This window comes from Pinus tabuliformis, chromosome J, assembly GCF_031772625.1.
Source record: "Pinus tabuliformis cultivar Carrire ecotype Pingquan chromosome J, CPIR1, whole genome shotgun sequence".
NCBI classification, from domain to species: Eukaryota; Viridiplantae; Streptophyta; class Pinopsida; order Pinales; family Pinaceae; genus Pinus; species Pinus tabuliformis.
Window position 1 is genome coordinate 452,947,128 of NC_142295.1, and position 11,372 is coordinate 452,958,499.

The window sequence follows — 11,372 nt, forward strand, 5'->3', positions numbered from 1 at the left end:
TACCAAGCCACTGGTCCATTGTAAGATTATTTAAATCAGACATCTCTTCAATGGCAGATATTTTGGCATTAAATGTCATGGGTAGATATTTTAAGACTTTTTGAACAATTATTTCTTCTTTGATAGCTTCATCGAGTCCTCTATTCATATTGATTACTTCATCAACTCTAAGTATTCTACTATGATTTCTTCTTCACTAATTTTTAAGCGTTCAAACCTCATTCTGAAGGTTTGAAGTTTGACCTACTTGACTTTATCATCTCTTTCATGACTCTAAATGAGATTCACCCACGCTTCCTTGGTATACTTCCAATGCATCACCTTTATAAGCTTAGATTGACTAAGGCCAAAGAGAATGGCATTCTTAGATTTAGAATTGCTTCCATACACCCTTTTATTGTCTACATCTATGGGATGAATATCAGGAATAGTGTAATCTACTAGTACATAGCTCCAAACATCTACTCCTAAGGACATAAGATAATCTTCCATCCTAACTTTCCAAAAGTCATAGTTTGTCCCATCAAATACTGGTATCTTGCTTGAGTAAACATTTTGACTCTCTTTCCTATACATAATTCCTTATGGATATACCTTCCAGTGGTTAGAATGTTCCTGAAGGAACTTGGCTCTGATACCAATTGTTGGAATAAGGAATTACTTGGGGGGGGGGGGGTGAATTAGTAATAGTGAGGTTCTTAAACCTTTAAGATAAATATTTAATTATTTCACTATTGTCAGTTACTTGTGATGGAATTCATACAAAATACGAATAAATAACAAGATACAACAATCATATGTATAAACAATCCATCACATGAGTAGCATACACATATTGACATATGTATTTTTACGTGGAAACCCAAAGGAAGAAAACCACCAATATGTTTGTTGTTATGATTTAAATTAAGAACCTACTTAATTACATGATTTTTTTTGTGAGAACACACTCATAGGAGGAACCAACCCCCTTAAGATAGCAATCCACTACTTGCAAAGAGGAAAAAAACTCTTATGAATGCAGGCAACTACCTACTCAAGACATTGTTCTACCTTTCATACAATTTTCAAACAGAAAACAGAGGCGAATGCATATACATAGAAATACAAATTTAGTCTACTCTAGTATCAATTCCTTTCCTTCAGCTCCCCAGTTCTCCTTCGAAATGTGGTATTTTCTTCTCAAGCAACTTAGGTCTAGGCCCTGTGATACACCTTCTCTCAATGACACTTAGTTCAGTCACACACCCACAACACTACGCTCTTTAGCAATCAACAATTCTCCATTTCCCCACATTTCATAACTGCACTATGATCAATGTTGTCTTTGTTGTCTCTACAACACATTTTTTGGAAGCATACTTTTGCACGACTCTCCATGTTGTTGTTCCATCAGAGTGGAAGGCCACTGGAACAACATTAATCACTAAGAGTGGGATCCAACTGTAATTGCACTACAATTAATGCAAAGAATTTCCACTTGAGTTTATTCCATATTGAGAAATAAATTTTCTTTCAAACTATGCATGCTAGGGGTACCTCCACTTAATTTTCCCTGTACAATAAACATGGCACTGCATCCTATTGTTACATATGATACATGAAATTTACATCTGCAACATACCACTAAAGCCCATACCTATTGATATAGAATCCTTGAGTTATTCTACTCATTTAATTCTATGAGGCATGCAAGAAATCTCAAGTATGTCTATTTTGAAGTCAATTTCAACCTTTGCAAATCATGGTCCTTTCTTATCTCAATCTCCTGCCTATGATAGTCACTATTGAATCCATTAAAGCATTTGTGTAATCGTGATCCTCACTCTCTTGTGCCTCCGTTCTCTACGGTATTCATTAATACAAACAACAACTCTGGTGCATCGCCATTCAATGTTGGTTGGGAGGTTGGAAGGCCGTGGGTTGACCCGCTTCACTTATTATTCATATGTGTTTTCCTTCGACTTCATGACTAGTACTTGAGGCCTAAAAATTCTTTAACATTGAAAAACACTACAAATCTGACTCTTGGGCACACCTTTCAATGCTGGTTTATAGGTCATGAGTTGGCCTGCTCTGCATGCTTATATGCTTACATTTTCCTTGACCCTCGAATTTCCCATAGGTCTGACTAGCTTGATGGTTCAATTTTCTTGTAGGCCTAACTTGGGTCCTTTTTCACTGTTTTGGCCTAATTTATTCATTCAACACCGAAAACAAAATACATGAGAAAAAATTCATAAAAAAACACCTTTGCACAACCTTCAAGGTTCTACCACATCTTCATATTATGTCATGCTAACATCATCTGGGCCATGTGGCACCTTCTATATGGTGACATGTGTAACCTATATTTGGCCCATTAGCCCACTCAAGAATGTGAAATATGCCTACCATGTGTCCTCTGTACTTCTATTTCATGTTGACGTCTCTACAACATTGTTCCCAACACATCACTATGAGCCAATCTAATTCTGCCACTTGTTTGCCTGTATCGGGTCCCACATAGGTTAGGGGTTGAGGAGTTGAGGGATTCTTTATTCTTGCTAAGATTTATTTCATGGCCTGAATTCTGACTGGTCTCGGATATACCCATCTCCCGACCTATAGATGGTTCCACATAGGTCGAAGGTTAGGGGATCAGGGATTTTATTCTCCTGCTAACTATTCTACATGGACCAGCCTCCAACTAGGCCTGACTCACCTAAGTCTGACCTTAGTTCAAAATCTGCCTAAGTCTCGAGAATATGATTTTATGTCAACAAAAGTCAACTGAATGTAACTCTTGATTCTTAAGGCCTTTTCTATAGTTCTACATACCATTGGAAATATTTTCCAGAACACTATCTAACTATTTCACTTTCAAGAGAAACTAAGATGATCTCTTGAGACATAATCTCCTCCAAAATTTGTAACTCCCAACCATCATAGTCATATTTTATGGCTTCTTCGCTAAGCCTGCTACTATGATAATTATATACAGAACACTACAACAACCATGGGCCTCCCCCTAAACAACATGCTCATAAATTCTAACATCTTCTACCTCTAACCTTAATGCTAGTCCGGTTGACATCAATGCTAACATACCAAGTGCCACCAACCATTCAGACCATTCCAACTATCCAACAAATGCAAATATGAAGAAAGTGAAAATCTCACAAATATATCCAACCAAAGCATTAACGGAGTGATATGGCCAAAATTTACATAAAGAGTCCCCATTATTATTATGAAGATAATAAGTAAAAATGGGGGGTTCTTATTTTGCCACAACATGTCCATACATTTGTTCTAGAATATTTCATTTCATAGGTGTTACACAGTAATTTGTCACTGTCTCCCTGTCAGTCTTCCTACTGTGTCATGAGTCCAAGTTAATCATGCTCATGCTCTCTAATGTTGTCAAATGACCCACTTTGCCAAAGTTTTTGCTATCAGCGCGACTTTTGTCAAAATAACCGCGCTGATGGGCGCTCCATAACAGACCGAATGCGCTGCCAGCGCGGAAGCACACGTGTTTCCCGCGCTGATCGAATTTCATGAGCCAGCGCGTTTGTTATTCATATCTGATCGCGCTGACACAGCCTGCTCCATTATTAAGATGCGATGTCAGCGCTCCAGTGCAGTTATGGACCCGCGCTGATCCAGTTTGGGCGAGTTTGTTCTAACAGCCGGCCTTCCAGATGACTCCAGACCTGGTTGTTGGCCTTGTAAATGTCGCCCTCCCTTCTCTGGCATGTCTGTTCCGTCATTTGAGCCACCTTCCTTGGAGATAAGCTCATCCTCCCACCATTCATGGAGACTCCTTCCTATTTAAGCCTCTACCATTGCCATGAGCAGCTAGTTTTGGGGGGGATAGTTTTTGATAGTGTGGAATTCATAGTGCTTAGAGTGCTGCTGCTAGTAGGTAGTTGGTGTGACAAGTGTGGATTTGCTAGAGAGCTTAAGGAAGGTTGTGAGTATTGCTTGTGTGAGAGAGAGTTTTGTCTTGGGAGAATCTACCTTCAAGGGTGAATGCTTAAGAGACTTGCTGGCTGGACCCTCTAGAGAAGGACTCAGCGTCAGAACTTTGGTTGTACCTTTATCTGTTATTGATTAATAATAGATGACTACTATTATGGTTCCATTCTCATTTGTGTTTGCAATGGTTAATGTGAATTATGTCCTTTCTGACTGATGTATAATTGCATTTAGTAGATTCCACGCTTGTGTTTGTCTTTCTCTTCGTGTGTGCAGGTATCTATTCGCGGAGATCGCGGAGGATCGTGACCGGCCAAGAGCGAAGGAGCGAGAGGGGCACCTCTTCATCAAACAATAGCGTTGGAATCCAAGTAGGTGTTCATTGCCTACCTTTTATTTGCAATTAGGAACTTGCATAGTAGCATTGACTGATTGTTGCTAGACCCATTCTGGGCTAGTAGGGATTGCCTCTATCCGTAGAGGGGATTTACCTCTCCAACAATAGGAGATATGATCAATGATTTCTCCTTAAGACTTGATGAGGGGTGAATTATTAGACGGGTTTATTAACTTCTCTTCCCCCTAAGCATCTAGATCCATTCCCTTAGGAAGGCCAAAAGGCCTATTTATTCTCATCAAACCTAAGGGGTCATGATAGTTATGAAATTCTAGAGCCTCAATTAGAGATTATGTTGGCACTATGACAAATGTGCCTGTATCCAGTGATGACACCGTCGTGCATAGTGTCCTGGAGGCATTAGGTCCTGACTTCCAAGCTGTGGTCCTTTCACCGGGAGTAACACTCTTGGAAGCACTGACTTCCTATTCATTATGAGGCAGTCTGGTCGGAGCATAGTTCACTTTCCTATGTCAAGCTCCCTAAAAAATGAAATTGGGTCTGGTCAGAGCATAGTTCCTTTCCTATGTCAAGCTCCTTAAAAAATGAAACTAGGCTTGGTTGGAGCACAGTTCCTTGTCTTGTGTCAAGCTCGTTAAAAAATGAAACAAAGTGTCCCGAGCATAGTTCCTGATCTTGTGTCAAGCTCATTAAAAAATGAAACAAGGGTTATGAGGATAGTTCTTTTACTGTGTCAACCTCATTAAAAAATGAAACACCTCCCTTTCCAAATCGAGTCTTTTGATTAAGATCTCGTAAACTACAAGTCGAGTCTTTCATCGATCTCGAGCGTGAACCTTCATTCCATCCACTTTGTTGAATGCAATGAAGCTTGGGGGGCATGTACCTCGATTTTGCGTCATTATGTTGGGGACATGCGAACTTATAACAAGCATAGTTTGTCGTTTCAAGCTTGTGTAAACATGAAATTGAATCCAAGCAAAGTTCTCCATGGTTCAAGCTTGTGTAAAAATGAACCCATACCCAATTTACATCTTGTGATTGCCATTTTTATCCGCTGAATTCTGCTAGATGAGCCTTGGTTGTTTTCATTCCATTACTACCATCTCTTTGGCCGATCATATGCTCTCACTTGGTTGTTTATCCTTTCCTGAGGAACCGCAGCGATGAGTGGTTTTATTAGCCAGCCTCTTGACCATTACATGTTTTGAGCAGTTCCACCATTGCCGGAACCAGTTGCTACCTTTTATACCACTCGTTCCTCTAGGACGAGTCACCTTTAAGCTCTTTTCTGACTCGTAAAATGTGAAAAGATTGCCGAGTATTTTTCCCTTTTTGACTCGTTAAAGAGAATAAAAATGGAGGTCTACTTTTAGCTCTTTTCTGACCATTTAAAGATGAAAAGATTGCCAAGTCCCCCTCTCGACTCGTTAAAGAAATGAGAGGCGGTCGCCTTTAAAGCTCTTTTTTCGACCGTTTAAACTAAAAAGATTGCCGGGTTTTTGTCGTTTCGAACTCGTAATTGGCTCCAAAATGACGTACTTCTGACCGCTTTTTTACTTTTTCGGGTCGAAGTCACTACTTACGAAAAGTACTCCTCGATCATACTGGTTGGGCGGTTCTTTCGAGCATCGTTTTATACTTTTTCGGGCTCGGGAGACACAACTTTACGAAAAAGGACCCCCCTGGAGTTTTCTTTTCCACTGTCTTTTCAGACTCTCTAAACAGGAAAAGACGCCGAGTTCTTCCTTTGTCAGACTCGTTAAAACTTAATGACATCGGACATCGTCGAAATGACACTTTCCAAGCATATGCTATCCCCGTCAAGCTTGTCACCCAAAAATAATCGGGGTACCTGCCAGAAATGGTGGGGAAAATGAAACTGTAATAATGGTCGTGTTGGCAGTATGTCGCTCTTGAACATGGCACTCGTCTGCATTCGTGTCTGGGTGGGGATTTCTCATCTTGTTTTACACTAGCCTCCATGGGTTTGGGTTATCCTATTTGACCTCTCATCTGCTCATTGCCTTGTCACCATGACCTCTGCTCATTTGATGTCAGATACTGCCAAATCCGCTGTCGTGCCGCCGATATGTTCAAGAGAAGTTGGCCTCTGCAAACTTACCACCTCCCTCTGATGTCTCACACAAAATATTTTATCTCTGTCTCGTGTCGATGATGTGGGAAACATTATGGCCCACCTTCGATCAAGGTTACTTCTTGTGGACTTCAGCTCATTATCCAGGAAAGTGACCTAGAGACTCCCTTCAGGTGCCTTAGAGCTTGCATGCCTCAATGGCAGGTTCTTCGTGTTTGACGCGAGGTTTTCATCATTGGCCTCCGATCGGATGATTCTACGGTTGTTCGACACCAGCTCATTGATTCAAACGCCGCAGATTGTACCTATAAGTACCTTGAGGACCATTGTCATTATTGGTGGTACCTCTCGCGTCTGTTAACAGTTTTCATTATTGGCTGGTAATCAGACGATGTTCATGCATGTTCGACTTCAGCTCATGTATTCACATGCTTGGACTTGTACTTTGTTCGGGTTGGGATGGAGCGCAAGACCCTGGCTTTTGTCTGTTGCGAACCAGGCTGCGATTTTGTGGATTGTTATTGCATGACTCATTGATGGATGGCTGCGCCCATACCTGAGTCTTTGGGATGGCTACGACCATACCTTCTTATCATCATGGTCTCTTCAGCTGGGTGGCTGCGTCCATACCACAGACCTTTTCGTATGTCTTTTGGATGGCTGCACCCATGCCTAGACTACATGTAATCAAGATATCAGTTGTACATACGTGCAGGCTCTTCCTGGTGGTGTTCCAGTTCAGCGAGTTTTGTAAAGCATTTCACCCCTCCCACTCTCTCGGGCTTCATGCTTTAGGGGGCATCTGTTACATAGTAATTTGTCACTGTCTCCCTGTCAGTCTTCCTACTGTGTCATGAGTCCAAGTTAATCATGCTCATGCTCTCTAATGTTGTCAAATGACCCACTTTGCCAAAGTTTTTTCTATCAGCGCGACTTTTGTCAAAATAACCACGCTGATGGGCGCTCCATAACAGACCGAATGCGCTGTCAGCGCGGAAGCACACGTGTTTCCCGCACTGATCGAATTTCATGAGCTAGCGCGTTTGTTATTCATATCTGATCACGCTGACACAGCCTGCTCCATTATTAAGATGCGATGTCAGCGCTCCAGTGCAGTTATGGACCCACGCTGATCCAGTTTGGGCGAGTTTGTTCTAACAGCCGGCCTTCCAGATGAATCCAGACCTGGTTGTTGGCCTTGTAAATGTTGCCCTCCCTTCTCTGGCATGTCTGTTCCGTCATTTGAGCCACCTTCCTTGGAGATAAGCTCATCCTCCCACCATTCATGGAGACTCCTTCCTATTTAAGCCTCTACCATTGCCATGAGCAGCTAGTTTTGGGGGGGATAGTTTTTGATAGTGTGGAATTCATAGTGCTTAGAGTGCTGCTACTAGTAGGTAGTTGGTGTGACAAGTGTGGATTTGCTAGAGAGCTTAAGGAAGGTTGTGAGTATTGCTTGTGTGAGAGAGAGTTTTGTCTTGGGAGAATCTACCTTCAAGGGTGAATGCTTAAGAGACTTGCTGGCTGGACCCTCTAGAGAAGGACTCAGCGTCAGAACTTTGGTTGTACCTTTCTCTGTTATTGATTAATAATAGATGACTACTATTATGGTTCCATTCTCATTTGTGTTTGCAATGGTTAATGTGAATTACGTCCTTTCTGACTGATGTATAATTGCATTTAGTAGATTTCACACTTGTGTTTGTCTTTCTCTTTGTGTGTGCAGGTATCTATTCGTGGAGATCGCGGAGGATCGTGACCGGCCAAGAGCGAAGGAGCGAGAGCGGCACCTCTTCATCAAACAATAGCGTTGGAATCCAAGTAGGTGTTCATTGCCTACCTTTTATTTGCAATTAGGAACTTGCATAGTAGCATTGACTGATTGTTGCTAGACCCATTCTAGGCTAGTAGGGATCGCCTCTATCCATAGAGGGGATTTACCTCTCCAACAATAGGAGATATGATCAATGATTTCTCCTTAAGACTTGATGAGGGGTGAATTATTAGACGGGTTTATTAACTTCTCTTCCCCCTAAGCATCTAGATCCATTCCCTTAGGAAGGCCAAAAGGCCTATTTATTCTCATCAAACCTAAGGGGTCATGATAGTTATGAAATTCTAGAGCCTCAATTAGAGATTATGTTGGCACTATGACAAATGTGTTTTCCTTGATGGCAACCTACTTGGTAAATATGTCAAAATGATGGTAGAAGAATACGTATACATTCCAGTACATATCTGACAGAGTGATCAGACAAAGAAATATCAGTTCAGAGATAGAGGAATGATGGAGGTAAAGTTTGAGGAAGTATACACAGGTTTAGTGACGCAAAGGCGCGTCCATACGCAGGTATGGAGAAGAAAAAGCACATATAGTTTCCACACCATGGTATCCTAAATACCAAGGATCTTTACCATGGTATTGGCCCATAATAACATGAGAACGAATATTTGATCCCATCTAAGAATACCATTGGCATTACTAAGGATTTGAATTGTGGTATTGGATATGGTCTAAGTTGTATAAGGAGATGAAGATCAAAGTGTTCGATGTGAAAGTAATGGACTATTGATGAATAGTTTAATCTAAAATAATATTACACAAGAAATGTGATGTGGGACCAAATCTTGTAGATCTGAAATGACGACATGATTTTTCTTATGGGTTGATTTGTGATAAGATTTTTCTAACATATGTTTGTTACTGGGTTTTCCGAGATTTGGTTTTGACTGAAGTTTTGTGCTAAAGTGAAGGAAAAAGTCAATAATTACAGATCTGTACACAAGTTTGTCTCAATAAAGGTGCATACATACACTGGTCTGCATATAGATAAGTCACATGTCAATTCTGCATGATGGATAGATCTATATGTGGGTGTGATTCGTAAAAGGCACATCCATATGCGGAAATATTTTATGAGGGTCACATGCATATGCTAGGGTTTCTAAAGTATGTGCAAAAGTGCAATGATTTAGTTTTAGGATTTAATGTTTTGAGATCTATATGAACAAGTCAATAATTACAGATCTGTAAACAAGTTTGTCTCAATAAAGGTGCATACATACACTGGTCTGCATATAGATAAGTCGCATGTCAATTCTGCATGATGGATAGATCTATATGTGGGTGTGATTCGTAAAAGGCACGTCCATATGTGGAAATATTTTATGAGGGTCACATGCATATGCTAGGGCTTCTAAAATATGTGTAGAAGTGCAATGATTTAGTTTTAGGATTTAATGTTTTGAGATCTATATGCGGGTTATAAGAAGAGAAAGTGGGTATATACACGGGTATTATTCAAAACAATACCATACACCTTTTGACATATTGTTGATCAAGGTTTGCAATGACAACCATTGGTTTCAGTGATAGATAATAGTGTATGACTTGATGATTAACAATGCATTCACATGATCAATTCCAGTTTAGTCTGATTGCTTGCAATGAGATTCAACGATTGCATTTTTTTAGTTGATTTAGTGATTTGACGATGGTAATGGGTTTAGTATGAAAATTTGATGAAAGGTGGCCTACATGTTGTAATGTTTTTACCAAGTGGATTTAGTTTGAAACATTGTGAAAAGTGATCCACAAGGAATTGAAGATAAGGGGGTTGTAGCTCCATTCTAGTACGTGCTGGAAAATGAGAGAAGGTTGTAGCCTTCTATCGGTGGGTGCGTAGGTACTGGTATGGTTTTGCACCAATACAAGATTGTAAAGAATATTTTTTAAGAAGAAGACATAGACAATAACAGTGATGGTTTTTTCCCACATTGGGTTTCCACCTAAAAATCCTGGTGTTCATATGTGTTGACTATGCATGTCGATTTATTATGTTCTTACTACACTTGTTTACTATTTAACTAATTCCTAATGAAGGACTGATACACTGCTTCAAGTTAAAATGATGAAGAATTAATTGAAAAGATAGTTAACTGAATATATGATGGTTGTCTGCATAACAATAACATACATACGAATGTTTACTTGATTAAAGTTGTGTACATAAATATGAATAGAAAAAGAAGGTCAAGTAAGTTTTAAAATACTGAGTCATCCCCCCCCCTCAATATTTTTCCTAACAATTGGTATCAGAGAAGGTCCTTCAAAAGAAGCTTGATTGCTTGAAGGAAGATTCATCAAGATGAGAAACCAAGAGGGAGAAGCATCCATCTTGCCACCATTGTTTAATGGATCTAATCTAGTTTTCTAGAAGTTTAGAACAAGAGCTTACATACAGTCACTTGGAGCTTTGGGGAATCATTGAAAGAGGCTATCAGTATCCATCTTCCATTCCCACATATGAAGTAGAAAAGAAAAAGTATGATACCACTGAAAAATTTGTCAATGCTCTATTAGGATTGGCATAATCAAAATTTGTCAAAGTCATGTAGTTGAATACTGCAAAGGCTATATGTGATAAGATCATCCAAAGTTATGAAGGTGACACTATGGTAAAGAGTGCCAAACTTCAAACATTTAGAATTCAATATGAAACTCTCAAAATGCATAGTGATGAAAGCGTTGCAAGTTTCTTTCTTAGAGTAGATGACATCATTAATTCAATGAGAAATATTGGTGAAGAAATAAAAGAATCATCATTGGTTGAGAAAATATTAAGATCTCTAACACCAAAATTTGATTCAAAAGTATTTTCCATTGAAGAAATGCAGGATTTGAATAACCTTACTATTGAACAGATTCATGGGATTCTAACAGCCTCTCAAATGAGAAAATGGGGTCCCTCAGATATCAGAGAAGCTGCATTCAAGGCTACTTATAAAGGAAAATAAAAGGAGGAACTTAAGGAACTAGGTTATGTATCAGATTGTAACAACCCTGGTAAAAATTCCATGTAAAAATATATAAGACCACGGTTTATGGGACATGTATTCCAAGTTGAATGTTGGGTAAGACATCCTGGGGGTGTTCATTTGGTTGATTATGGA